Source organism: Neovison vison, chromosome 7 (assembly GCF_020171115.1).
Source record: "Neovison vison isolate M4711 chromosome 7, ASM_NN_V1, whole genome shotgun sequence".
NCBI lineage: Eukaryota > Metazoa > Chordata > Mammalia > Carnivora > Mustelidae > Neogale > Neogale vison.
Genome location: NC_058097.1, coordinates 43,317,767 through 43,331,481, shown reverse-complemented (window position 1 = coordinate 43,331,481; position 13,715 = coordinate 43,317,767). Strand labels below are relative to the sequence as shown.

At 36.7% G+C, this 13,715-nt stretch overlaps 1 protein-coding gene across 6 annotated transcripts in view; it reads left to right on the top strand.

Moving 5' to 3' along the window:
* Window positions 1–13,715, top strand: part of ZNF568 (zinc finger protein 568) — a 69,931-nt gene that overhangs the window by 27,230 nt on the left and 28,986 nt on the right. The window lies entirely within an intron of this gene.

Genomic DNA, 13,715 nt, shown 5'->3' with positions numbered 1-13,715 from the left:
AGTATTTGGTTCTCCATATTAGGGAGAAAATAACTACATGCAACCTTCTATGTATAAAGAAACAGAATTCCAAAGGATTTAAACACTGGAATCTGAAAGGCAAACTGAAGTTCTTGGAAGGAAATACAGGATGTTGTCTATGACTTTGAGGCAGGGAAACATTTTTTAAAAGATGGAAAGACTCTGCAGTTCCATTTCTGTATGTTCATTCTAAAGAAAAAACACCCATAAGAAATATATATATAAATTGAAAACAAGCTAAATACTGATGGGGTAATGGATAAATAAAGTGTGATACAGTCGAGTGATGGAATAGTATACAGCCGTTAAAAGTAAAAGACTAGATCTGTATTTTGTAACATAGATAGTTATGTAAAACAGTGTAGAGTGAAAAAAAAAATCCCCAAATGAAACATTAAATAATGACATTCATGTAAACTGGAGTTAAATCATGAACAGTTTTTAGTATTGAAATATGTTTTTAGTATTGAAATATGTATGTATGTAAAATAGACTAGAAGGGTACATACCAAATTATTGTTAGTATTGTCTCTGGCAAGAGATTAGGTTTGAAAGTGTTGATCAAAAGGGGCTTTAGCTTTATTTGTAATTTTTATGCCTTAAAAAAGAAGATAGATAGCATATAAAATCTTAATGATAAGCAGTGGCAATATGGATGTCTTGTCTTAATGGAGTTTTTTATAGTTATTTCTTAGAATTAATGGGCTACAGGAAGCCTGTGCCCATAGAAAAAAATATTATGATGGATCCCTATGCCCTATCAGATGCTGAACTATTTTATCAAAAATATTTCCAGAAAAGTAGTAGTTGGAAGTAATAGTCCTATTTACTACATATGATATGAAATTATCATACTTTATCAATCTTTTGATGCTTTTATTCACATTTTAACATTTCTAAAATTGTCTTTCAATCAATTATGTCTTAGATTTAAGTAAATATGTACTTACTAAGAATTTGAAAATCAGATGGCAGTGTGATTTTATTTACCATTTTAGGGCATCATTGTCTACTAATGATCCCTTCTCTCAGTATGTCTCACGTTACTTGGCAATAGATTTGTCGTATTTTTAGTGATTTAATTAGTAATATATTTAAAGTCATTGTGGAGACAGTAAGATTGTCCTGAGAAATTGACTATGTGACATCAGTTGTCTTGTCCATACAACCCAGATAAACATTAATATCATTGTTAATCATTGCAACATTTTGAAATGAGAAAACCTTTTATTTTCGTGAGATGGCCATAAGCAGTTTTGTAACATAGCTTCACTTTAAACCTACAGATCATTTTATTCCTTTCTCAACCCCTAATTTACATGACCTGTCTCATTTTGGGTGGTAGTGGTCTCAGACCCTGAGCAGTGATAACAGAATTCCTCTAAAAAGATCTCATTCTCTATAACAATATATGAACCAACCCTTCCTTAAGGTAATGTTTTATTAAAACATCTCTACAATATTACTTGATATACAGAAAACCATTAGTGCCTTTATAAAAAGGAGATTAGAATTGGGGCTGTTGATCAAAAGGGAACTTTAGCAATGAATGTTTAAATGTTAAGTAAATTTGTTTGAAGGTGATTCTGCAAAACAAAACCTCAAACTACAGTTGTGATATATAAGCATGACTGTTTCAATTTTTACTTTTATTAGCTTTTTTTAAAAGCTTGACAGTGATTTATTACAGTTACAAATTGCAGGGAGTGATTTTCATGTAAATAACAGTTTACCAAAACTTAAGTATCTAAATGAATACTGTCATTTCATAGTCTCTTCTTTAACAGGTTTTATGCTAAGTCCAATTTTGCCAGCACAGCTAATTTTTGTAGACTTTTTAAAAAATAATTTTCAACCTTTGTGTGTTATCTGCGTAACAAGGCCTGTGTTTGATGAGGACATGCAGAAATTGAAAATCTTGTGCATTTTTGGTAGAAATGTAAAATTGTATGGCTTCTGAGGAAAACAGTTGGGCAGTTTCTCAAAAAGTTAAACTTATAATTACCATATGATTCTGCATTTCAGAACCTAAGTAGACATCCAGAAGAACTGAAAGCAATTTCAATTGCTCTCTCTCAAATTCATCCTTGTACACCAATGTTCATAGCAACATATTTAGTATAGCCAAAAAATGGAAACAATCCATCTGTCCAGCAGTAGATGAATGGATAAACAAAATGTGAGATAGACATATAACGGAATATTATTCAGCCACACAAAAGAAAGAAATTCGGACCCATACCACAATGTAAATTTACACCTTGGAATCATTATGCTAAGTGAATTAAGCCGAACTTTTATGTTCCTTTATGAGCAAAAATTGTATGATTCCACTTATATGAGGTAACTAAAATAGGCAAGTTCATAGAGAAAGTAGAATAAACAGTTTACTGAGGTGGGGAGGTAGAAATGGAGAGTTATTATTTAATGGGGACATTGGTTCTGTTGCATATGAGAAAATAGTGATGATGATTATAAAACATTATGAATGTATTTAATGCCACTTAATAGTACACATAAAAATTGTTAAAATATTGTCTTATGTTATTTATATTTTAACACACATGCACATACACAAGCTTAAAAATACCCTATTTTGTAATGCCAACATTTGAGTTATTTAAGTCATTCTCTGTTGATAACTTTTTCTCTTGATTCTTTCTCACCTTTCCTATATTTTTGCTTGTGTAGTAGTTTTGATTGTATACTGAATATTGTAAATGATATGTTGTAGAGATTCCCTATTTTTTTCAAAGATTTTATTTATTCATTTGAGAGAGAGCGACAGAGATTAGCACACAAGCAGGGGAAGAAGCAGAGGGAGAGGGAGAAGCAGGCTCCCCGCTGAACCAGCCAAGAGACTAATGTGGGGCTTATTCCCAGGACCTGGAGATCACGACTTGAGCTGAAGGCAGATGGCTAACCATCTGAGTCACCCAGGCACCCGAGATTCTCAATTTTGTTATAATTTTCTGGAGAATGTTGACTTTTGTCCTGAAAACAGTTACCTTGGCTAGATTTAAAATCCTGTTTTTCTCCCCTCAGAAAAGCAGTAGCTGAAATATCTGCTATTCTTTCAGTCTTCTGTTGATTCCTATAGACTATGGAGTTTACATAAAATTGTGAGGTTCAGGCATCCGTCAAAGATTTGGGCCAAATTTTTATGTTGATATTGAATTTCCTCTCTGTAGCTCCCTCCTTTTGGGGATTAACTATTTTTGAACTACTTTAGCAGCCTCAAACTTTGTTGTCCAACTTCTCAGGCCGTTTAGACTGTGGCTTTCTACTTGAATTCAGCTATCCTATGCCACAGAGGCTTGGAAGTACCATTATGTGATAATCTGTATAAATATTAATGTCTCATAGTATACTTTTTTCCAAAGGTCAACTCCCCTTCGTTTTTTTGCCTGCTTTTAGTTCTTCCCCAATGCCTTCACATTGTACTCGTGTGTGTGTGTGTGTGTGTGTGTGTGTGTGTGTAAAATCTGTGTAGTCTAGAGTTTATTATCTTTTATGGTAGTCTGAAATAAGGTAGTTTGCCACTAGCAAAAGTAGAACTAGAAGATGACATTTGAGCAAAGGAAGTGAGGGAATGAGTGATGGAGGATAAAGAACACTTAACTATAGAGAACAAACTTCAAAGACTCTGCAATGGTCCAGGCACCTGGGTGACTCAGTTAAGTGTATGCCTTCAACTCAGGTCATGATCCAGAGTCCTGGGATCAAGCCCCATATTGGTCCCCCTGCTCAGTGGGGAATCTGCTTCTCCCTCTCGCTCGCTTGCTCTCTATTTCAGGTAAATAAATACAATCTTAAAAACAACAACAACAAAGACCTTGCAATGAGGGCATGCTTGACATATTCAAAGAATCGTAAGGAGTAGGACACTATGGTCAAAGTAAAAGAAGATAGTAGTAAGTGATGAAGTTTATTAAGAGGTTGGAGATCAGATAAGTAGTACCTTGAAGAGGAGTCTAGGAGGGAAAATAGGTTTTGTAAAAAATGGAAAACCATTGGAAGGCTTTGAGCAAAGAATTGACACAATCTGACTTTTATGTTTTAAAGGAATTGCCTTATAAGACCTAATGATAATAGAGGGTAGAGGAGGAAGTATGGAACCAGAGGTAGAAACCAAGAGACTTGAGGTAATAGTCACTTAAATCTGGGTGATAGTGGTTGATGTATTGAGAAATAGAAATTTCTTGAGATATTTTCAAGGTAGAGCTTTAAAGACTTGGCCATTAGGTTTGGTGTGGTTCATTAGAGGAAGAAAAGAATCAAAGCCATTGCGAAGATTTTTGGCCTGATCAACTTGAAGGAAGCAGTGTCCTTCTGTTGAGATGGAAGAGTTGCAGGGTAAACTGTTAGTAGAGTCTAGATGGATAGGAAGACATGCCTAGATTTCCAAACACAGGAATATCCTAGACAGAAGGATCTAGAATCCAGGGGAGAAGTATGACTAGTGGTACACTTTCATGAGTTGCAGAATATTCATTGTAACTAAAGTCAATGGACTGGATGAGAAAAGATCTAGCGACTGACTGGTGGGGGGAACTCCAGTATTTAGATGTCAGAGAAATAAAGAGGAAGTAGCATAGGAGGCAAGAAATTGAGAGCCAGGGAATTAGGACAAAAAACCCAAAGAGGGTAACGTACTGGAAGAAAAGTGAAGGAAGTGTTTTAAAAAGGAGAAAATAATGAACTTTATCAAATTTTGTTAGTTGGTCAAGTGAAGACAAGTCTGAAAAACTGTTGAGTTATTTACCAATGTTAAAGTCACTGGTGACCTAGTAGAATTCTGAGAGTAAAGAGGTAAAATGACTCTAGTGATGGGAGACTTACAATCTCTCTAATTGCCTGATTAAGCAGACAAATGTTATTAGGCTTATAGATAATTTGAACAGCAATTAACAAATTTGATCTATTGGGACATACCTAGAACATGTAGCTGGCAACTTCAAAATACACATTCCTTCCAAGCAAATATGAAGCATTTATGGAAGTTGATCAATTTCACTCATGTAATTTAAGAAACGAAAGAAAAAAAGAAAGAAACCAAAAAGAAGAGTCTTAAATACAGAGAACAAACTGGTGGTTGCCAGAAGAAAGATGGGTGGGGGAAATGGTGAAATAAATAAAAGGGATTAAGGCTCTAGTTATCATGGTGAGTACTAAGTAATGTATAGAATTGTTGAATCTTATTGTACACCTGAAACGTAACACTGTATGTTATTTATACTTCAATAAAAAAAAGTATCAACCAAATATCAGTAAATGGTATCTCAAACTGCATTCATCACATTGCAGTTAGACCAGCCATCTGTTACAAAAAACGTACGACCCAGTGGAAAAAAAAAAAAAAAGTACGACCTCTCAGTGTATCAGAAAACAAGTTACCAAAGACTCTTGGGGTCATTCAAAAAGACATAGGAGTCAATTGACAGGACTTTTACTGGCCAAAGATAATTATAACAAGGAAACGACTAATGACTACAGAGGACTGAAATACAGCAATTTGTAAAATCCGTAAGATCAAATGCTGGAAGAAAGCAAGAAATCAAAACTCACTGTTTGTCAATGGTAGTGGTACCAACTCCTTATATTGAAAACACGATAAAGGAAAAGAAAAAATATGGGGCTCCTGGGTGTCTCAGTGGATTAAAAGTCTGCCTTCGGGGTGCCTGGGTGGCTCAATGGGTTAAAGCCCCTGCCTTTGGCTCAGGTCATGATCCCAGGGTCCTGGGATCAAGCCCTGCATCAAACTCCCTGCTCAGAGCCTGCTTCCTCTCTCTCTCTCTCTGCCTGCCTTTCTGCCTTCTTGTGATCTCTGTCTGTCAAATAAATAAATAAAATCTTTAAAAAAAAATAAAAGTCTGCCTTCAGCTTAGGTCATGATCCCAGGGTCCTAGGATCTATCCCTGCATCAAACTCCCTGCTCAGCACGGAGCCTGCTCCTCCCTGGCCCTTTGCTCCTACTCCTGCTGCACGCTCTCTCTCTCTCTCTCTCTTTCTCTCTCCCCCTGGTGTGAGCATGCTCTCTCTCTCTCTGTCAAATAAATAGAAAATATCTTTTAGAAAACAATTAAAAATGTATCCTGCTTTCTCCATATGAATTCTATTTCATAGTACCAAATAGTCCTAATAGAAATATCAAATAGCTAAATAATCTATATGAAAAAGTTCTATACAGAAAATTTTAAATTAATAATTGTAAGAAGAAGGCGAGAATTAGAAAAAGCAGTATTTTATGACCACAACAAGATACCCATTCAAGCATTAAGCATCAATATATGCTAAAACTAAATAAAAGTTGATTGAGAAATGGATATTTTTAGGATACCAAAATGTCACTCTACATAAAATGCAACTTTGAAGTGGAAAGATCAGTTTCACCACTGGCCAATCTCAGCCTCAAAGTAGAACAATGAAATATTATGTACTAATTGATGTTATATAAAGACAGAGCCAATAGTTTTTAAAATCTAATCAAACATTTAATTTCATTTAATTAACAATATACATAAAATGAGGAGGAAAAAAATAATGCCATGGGACACCTGGGTGGCTATCAGTTAAGCGTCTGCCTGTGGCTGAGGTCATGATCCCAGGATCCTGGGATCGAGTCCTGCATCAGACTCCTTGCTCCACAGGAGGCCTGCTTTTCCCTCTGTCTGCCACTTCCTCTTCTTGTGCTCACTTGCTCACTCTCGCTGGCAAATAAATAAGATCTTTAAAAAAAAGAGTTAAATAATGCCAAAAAGAAGCAATCAGTTAAGTCCCAAATATATTTTTTTAGTACAACTCACTTACCCAATTCATTAAGACAATGACATGAAAAGAGTAATATTCTAGATTAAGAGACTTGGGAGACCACGATCAAATGCAATGCATGAACCCTATTTGAGTACTTTTTTTATGAAAACAATAGCAAAAAGATGTTTGTAAGTATAGTGGTAACTTACTGCATCTTTCTGATGACTAATGATGTAGAATACCTTTTCATATATTGTTGGCCATTTAGAATCTTCATTTGTGAAGTGCCTATTGTAGTCTATTGCCCATATATTTATTGGCTTGTCTGTCTTTATTAATCTGTGGATATATGTTCTGGATATATAACTTTTGTCAGATGTATGCATTATTTTCTCCCAGTAGCTTGATTTCTTACTTTTTTTTTTTTAAGACTTCCTTTATTTATTTGACAGAGAGAAACCCAGCAAGAGAGGGAACATAAGCAGGCAGAGTGGGAGAGGGAGAAGAAGGCTTCCCACCGAGCAGGGAGCTCAACTCCACGTTGCATGCGGGGGACTCCATCCCAGGACCCTGGGATCATGACCTGAGCCAAAGACAGACGCTTAACAACTGAGCCACCTAGGCATCCTGATTTTTTACTTTTTTTAATGGTGTCTTTTAGTGAGCAGAATTTCTTAGTGACATCTAATTTATCAATATATTTTATTTTATGGTGAGTGCTTTTTGTGTCCAGTTTTAAATATCTTTGCCTCTAGTGGGGTACCTGGGTGGTTCAGTTGGTTAAGCATGTGCCTTCAACCCAGGTCATGATCCTGGAGTCCTGAGATGGAGTCCTGTATCTGGCTCCCTGCTGAGCAGGGAATCTGCTTCTCCCTTCTTTCTGCCCTTCTCTCCACTCATGCTCTCTCTTGCATTCACTCTTTCTCTCAAATAAATAAAATCTTAAAAGAAAAAAGAAAGAAAAGACCATACTTTAACCATTGAATTTTAGTGGCTTCTTTGTCATAAACCATATATTTAAATATGCTGTCTGTTTCTGGACTTTCTATTCTGTTCTGTTGATCTGCTTACCTATTCTTGCACCAAACCAGTTTTATTTACTGTGACTTCACCACAGTCTCCATATGTGGTAATATTAATCTGTCAGCTTCTTCACATTTCCTTAGTTTTACAGATCCTCTGCATTTCTGTACTTCTTTTGGAATGAGCCTACCAGTTTCCACAAAAATTGTGCTGCAATTTTTATTGGGAGCACATTGAATTTATAGATCAATTTGAGTGAAAATTGATGTTTTAATAACAATCTTAAAATCAAAGAATGTGGGGAGTACGGTGGGGGGCTCAGTCGATTGGGCTTTAAACTCTTGATTTAAGCTCTGGTCATGATCTCAGGATCATGGGATTGGTCCTCCCTGTTGGGCTCCCTGCTTGGTGCAGAGTCTGCTTGAGATTCTGTCTTCCTCTCCTTCTGCCTCTGCCCCTGTTCGTATGTGCTCTATAAATAAATAAATAGTTTTTAGAATTTTTTAAAAAGATTTTATTTATTTATTTATTTGACAGAGATTACAAGTAGGCAGAGAGGCAGGCGGGGGGTTGGGGAGTAGGCTCCCTGCCGAGCAGAAAGCCCGATGTGGGGCTCGATCCCAGAACCCTGGGATCATGACCTGAGCCGAAGGCAGAGGCTTTAACCCACTGAGCCACCCAGGCAACCCTAGAATTTTTTTTAGAAATCAATGAAGTGGTATTTTTAGGCCACCATTCATTCCAGTACTGAGGGAGAAACCATATCAGGCCAGTGAGAAAGAAGGAACAGTTGTTGAATCAGTGGAGCAGGAAAATTTGGTATTTTATTTGCCAAACAATGAAATCTGACCTTCAACAATACACAGAAATAAAGCCATAGATGAAGGGTTTTCATGTTAAAAAGAAAACTTAAGAGGCACCTGGGTGGCTCAGCTGGTTAAACATCTGCCTTCAGCTCAGGTCACGATCCAACGTTGTGGGATCAAGCCCCACTTTGGGCTTCCTGCTCAGCAGGGAGCCTGCTTTCTCTGCCTGCTGCTCCCCAGATGCAGTAGGGAGTATGCTTCTCCCTCTCCCTCTGTTCCTCTCCTGCTTGTGCTCTCTGTCTATCTCTCTCTCTCAAATACAAAAATAAAAAATCTTAAAAGAAAAAGCAATACAAGGGATGAATGAACATAGGATTCAGGATGATATTTGATCCTTTGGGAGCAGAAGGGGGATGGGAAGGGCTATATATAATTATATATAGGTTATTATCAAGGTTATAGATATTTTGCTGGGTGGTGGATTCATGAGTGCTTATAACATTATTTAAAATAAATAATTTCATCAATCAGTTTAGGATAAATTATGATATTGTGACAAATGTGTCCAAAGTCTTAATGACTTACAACAACAAGGAAATATTTCTCATATTCACATCCATTGTAAACTGGCAGCTGTTCTGCTCCATATCACCTTTATTGCAGGACCCAGATGGAAGAAGCAGCACTTCGTAGAACATGACAGTCTCATGGCAGAGGGAAAGACAGATGGTAAAACCATTTAAAGCTCTTAAAGCTTCTTCTCTGAACTGGCATATTTCATTTTTACATAGTTCCATGTCTGGTATCAGTGGACAGGAAGCATAATACTGATATTATGTTTTAATATTGAAATCTACCACACTAACCAACTAAATAACCCAATGTAGGCCCTGAGTGGACTTGATGGCATTGTATGTGTATAACCCAAGGGTTTATATTTATATATTTATATAGAAAAAATATATATAATAATCTATATTAAAATAAATATATTTGTTTTTATATATAACAGCACAATTTATATATATATATATATATGTGTGTGTGTATGTGTGTGTGTGTGTGTGTGTATATATATATACATATATATATGTATATATATATGAAACTATAACTATGTGCACCTGAGAGGTGCCTGGCTGGCTCAGTCAGTGGAGCAACCTTGATCTCAGGGTTGTAAGTTTGAGCTCATATCGGGTGTAGAGATTATTTAAACTCTTAAAAAAAAACTTTTAAAAAAATTTTGTGCATTCCCTATGTGCACCTGAAGTAAAAGTATCAAAACTAAGCAAAACAAAAGATAACATTAGGAGGCATGGATCTGGTATTTACATTTATTTTCAATTGAATTACATTCCTTATAATTCTCAAATCCAAACAACGTCCTAAAACTTGACTGAATGAGCTCTAAAAGAAGTAGTTCTGGGAGAGAAAAAAAATACATATATGTATATGTATATATACATACATATGAGACCATCTTCTTCCCAAGCTGTGATTAAGGTATAATATCTGTAAAGTCAAAATTTTCAGATGAAATTGTGATGCAAGAGTGCAGTTAGGTGTCCTATGATTTTCAGAAGGTGAGTTGGAAGTCTCCATTTCTCTATCAACTGTGTCCCAAGAATTACTAGGAAGGGTTTGTAGGATTTTGCTCAAGTAAGAAGGATGAGTACATGGTTTATTTAATCATGTTAACATTAGCCTTTCTTTTTGGATTTAATGTAGTGGGTCTCAAAGTTTGCCAAAAGGCAACCTAGATCTAGGTTAGTTTTGATTGTGAGAAAGTTTGATTATTTTGAGGTCTGTATGGGTGGGGCGGAAATGGGCAAGATCTCCAACGGGACAGAATCCCATGACCTATTGATCCCTACCCAGCCTAGAGTAAGTCCTTTAACCAGTTGAATGGGGACTGAGTATGCTGAAACACTCTAAAATGTGTAGGGCAGAGGCCAAGATCCTTGGGGTCTAGGGTTATTTCCAATTCAGAAGTGTGGGAATGATGGGGCACCTGGGTGGCTTAGTGGGTTAAGCCACTGCCTTCAGCTCGGGTCATGATCTCAGGGTCCTGGGATCGAGTCCCGCGTGGGGCTCTCTGCTCTGCAGGGAGCCTGCTTCCCTCTCTCTCTCTCTCTGCCTGCCTCTCTGTCTGCTTGTGATTTCTCTCTATCAAATGAATAAATAAAATCTTTAAAAAAAAAAAAAGAAGTGTGGGAATGAGGGCAAAGAGGAAATGAAAGGTCAGTGCTATTGTAAGATTGAAATAAACTTTCAGGACTTATGAAGGCTTCAACACACTTAAAATCAAATGTGACCAAAAAAAACACACAGCCTACATCAAGATTATTTTTATATGTCTACATAAAACTGTGTTGAGAATTAAATCTGCAAATTGAATTTTAGAGACTTGAGATTATAAATGGCAATTTTTATATTGTAGTTCTCATACCATAAAGCCTCTATATAGGTCCAAAATATGTGTAGGCCCTTGATTAGTCCACAGGTGTCAGGTTGTTTGCCCATCATTACTTTTTTCCTTTTCTCAGCCCTGACTCTTGTCTCTAAAACTTCCCCACCCATTTATTTAATGACTGAAGTTTTTCTTTTCTTTTTTATTCTTTTTAAAATTGAGGTATAATTTATATACAGTAAAAATAGAAAAATCTTAAGTATGCATCGTATGTATATAATTGTGTATTTACCACCCAGCTAAAGAAATAGAGTATTTCCATTCCCTCAGAAAGTTCCCTTGGCGGGGCACCTGGGCGGTTCGGTGGGTTAAGCCTCTGCCTTCGGCTCAGGTCACGATCTCAGGGTCCTGGGATTGAGCCATACATCGGGTTCTCTGCTCAGCAGGGATCCTGCCTCCCTCCCCTCTCTCTGCTTGTCTCTCTGCCTGTCTCTCAGCCTACTTGTGATGTCTCTCTCTCTGTCGAGTAAATAAATAAAATTTTTTTAAAAAAGGAAAGAAAGAAAGTTCCCTTGGCTTCTTCCTGGACAATAACCATCCCCTTCTGAGATAATCATTCTTCCCACTTCCATTTCCATAGATTAGTTTTTTCTTGTTTTAGGGCTTTATGTAAATGGAGTCGACAGTGTTTTTGGTATCAGGCTTCATTTGCTTAGACACTGTGAGATTCACCAATGTTTCTGTGGTGGCAGTAGGTTCTTTTTATTGCTGAGTAATCAGGGCATAATTTGTTTATCCAATCACCAGTCGATGAATAATCGGGTTTTTCCAGTTTAGGACTATTACAAATAAAGCTGCAATGAACATTTATATGCAAGTCTTTTGTATAGATCTATGTTTTCATTTCTCTTAGATAAACACCTAGGAGTGGATTAGGTGGATCAGACAGATGTATATGCTTATGAAAGTTCTCAATTTTTGATACTGTTAATTCAGTGTCAGTAGATTCATTTTTCTTAGCCTGGCAAGTCATGGAAACTTAGCCACTGATTTATACTGATATCTTTGTATACCAACAAATACAGATGAACATCAGCTTCACTGGCAGCTGCTTTGGTTAGAGTGCCAAGGCAGAGCTTCAGCAGCTGTTTCTGGAGCATAATTAATGACTAGTCTAGTGTTCCCAGATAACCAGCTGCTCTTTCTCCTCTACCTAAATTTAACAACTGAAAGCAACATGAGCAGCCATTTTAGGTAATACTCCCAATATAGTTTCTGTTACATGAGCTTGGTAGAGAGCTATGCTATGACTGGTGCCCCCTTCCAAAGTTGTTTCTTCCCATTGATGATACTTCTGCAAGTTTTAGAGAGGTTCAAGTCACAATCAAATTTGTATTAGCCTCAGCCTTTCTGATTTTACTTTCTTGTTGCATGTTGGATAGTAACTTTCTAAGATCTGGTTAGTCTAAGGTGCACGTGTGATTTCTGCTTTGTCTGGGAGTTGTTTGAAGGGACAAATACTAAGGGGAGAGAATAAGCCATAAGAGTTATTTAAATGGGAGGCATCAAAAATGATCTGATCTTTAAATCAAAGTGATAAAGTGGAGGTGGACACAAAGGTGGATGACTTTGCAGCAGAAGGCAATAAGGCATGTCCCATAGGATAACTAATGCCTTCATGTTAGAGGTGCAAGAGGGGCACCTCTGAATAAAAGACTTTATCTCTTGCACTTTCTTAGACACTAGTCTAATCTTTAGTATACACCCCAGGGTGGGACAAACAAGTGCTACAAGAGGGAGATTATAGCCAGTCTTGAAATTTTCATTAAGGATGTAAATGTGATCTTGTTTTCTTGGGAGTCTTTGTTCACATTAATTAGAATACAGAAAGCCACTTAGCTATTTCTTCAAAGACCAAGTGAATATCCAATCACATCATTTGTGTTTTCAAGTAGTGCTTCTAAAATTGTCTGTGATGAAATACAAAGATTTTTTTCCTTTTTTAAAGTCTGCAATCTGTTGTGAACCAAGAATTTTTGAAAATATAATAAATACAAATTGCTTGAAAAAGAAAAAAAGACAGAACACAAGCTCCAATTTTTTTTTAGTTTTAGCTTTAACAGACATAGAATTAGATTTCCATAAATATAACCAGAACAAACATAACATAGGGAAAAAAAGAGTATAAATATCTGTTCACACTTTTCATTAATTTGTGCATAGGGATGAATGATATGCAGAATTCTTATTACACATAATTTTTATAGATTCATAATCATAAGCAAATGAAATATGAAAAAAATAGCAATTCTCGGGGCGCCTGGGTGGCTTAGTGGGTTAAAGCCTCTGCCTTCAGCTCAGGTCATGATCCCAGGGTCCTGGGATCGAGCCTCGCATCGGGCTCTCTGCTCAGCAGGGAGCCTGTTCCCCGCACCCTGCCTGCCTCTCTGCCTACTTGTGATCTCTCTCTCTGTGTCAAATAAATAAATAAAATCTTTAAAAAAAATAGCAATTCTCCATAAGGTGTCTATATGCACAAATTGCACACAGTACATAACATTTTTCAGAATTTCTGTGACAAATGAGCTGTTTAATCTGTGACAAATGAGCTGTTTAATTTGTGGAGTAGGAACTTCTCTCTCCTATGCCACCAAATCCCCAGCCACCTTTCACTCTCACATCTGTCCTCAGGCCCCAGAGTC